Raw genomic sequence first — 690 nt, 5'->3', positions numbered from 1 at the left:
AAAGCTTCTGAGTGTTACTGACAAGCGTTACGTTCGCATGAATCAGCTCAAGAGGAGACGAGCATTGGTGAATATACGGACACAACAGAACAGCGAAATACCAGCATACACAAGAATTTCCCTCTCCGTCTTACAACAACCTGCATGACACCCGCAAGCGGTGAAGTGCAGAAGGAACTGAAAGAGCGCAGCGCTCGTTTGCTCAGAAAACATAAACGAACGGCGACTCGGCAGAATAGAAACGCCTGGCTGCCAAGCCCACAGAAATGCACCGTATGTTCTACTTTTTTTTTTCAGCAGGAATAGCCACAGGCGTGTGCGCGAGCAGTCGCATACTGCTGCGAAAGCTGGCGAGGATTGCGAAACACCGCATGCTTTCCAGCGGAGAAATTACAGTTCAAGCTCACGCAAACCCACAGATACACCGCAAAGCGGACTAGCGTATTGCCCGCACCACTACGTCTGCATCCATACATCAATATGCTAGTTAGCGAAACGCACAACTGGTGGGGCCCCCCACTTGCAATGGCAACCATCAGTGCAATACTCGTCATTACATAAGCCACACTTCCCGCTTTACATGCTTTCATATAAAACATATAAAGAATTTCACAAATATCTGTGAAGCCAATGCTCACTGCTCCCTGCTATTATAACCTAGTCAGTCGTCACGTACCTCCTTATGTAACT

Source organism: Eimeria mitis, genomic scaffold, assembly GCF_000499745.2.
Source record: "Eimeria mitis Houghton genomic scaffold, Emh_scaff704, whole genome shotgun sequence".
NCBI lineage: Eukaryota > Apicomplexa > Conoidasida > Eucoccidiorida > Eimeriidae > Eimeria > Eimeria mitis.
This window is presented reverse-complemented; position numbering follows the sequence as displayed.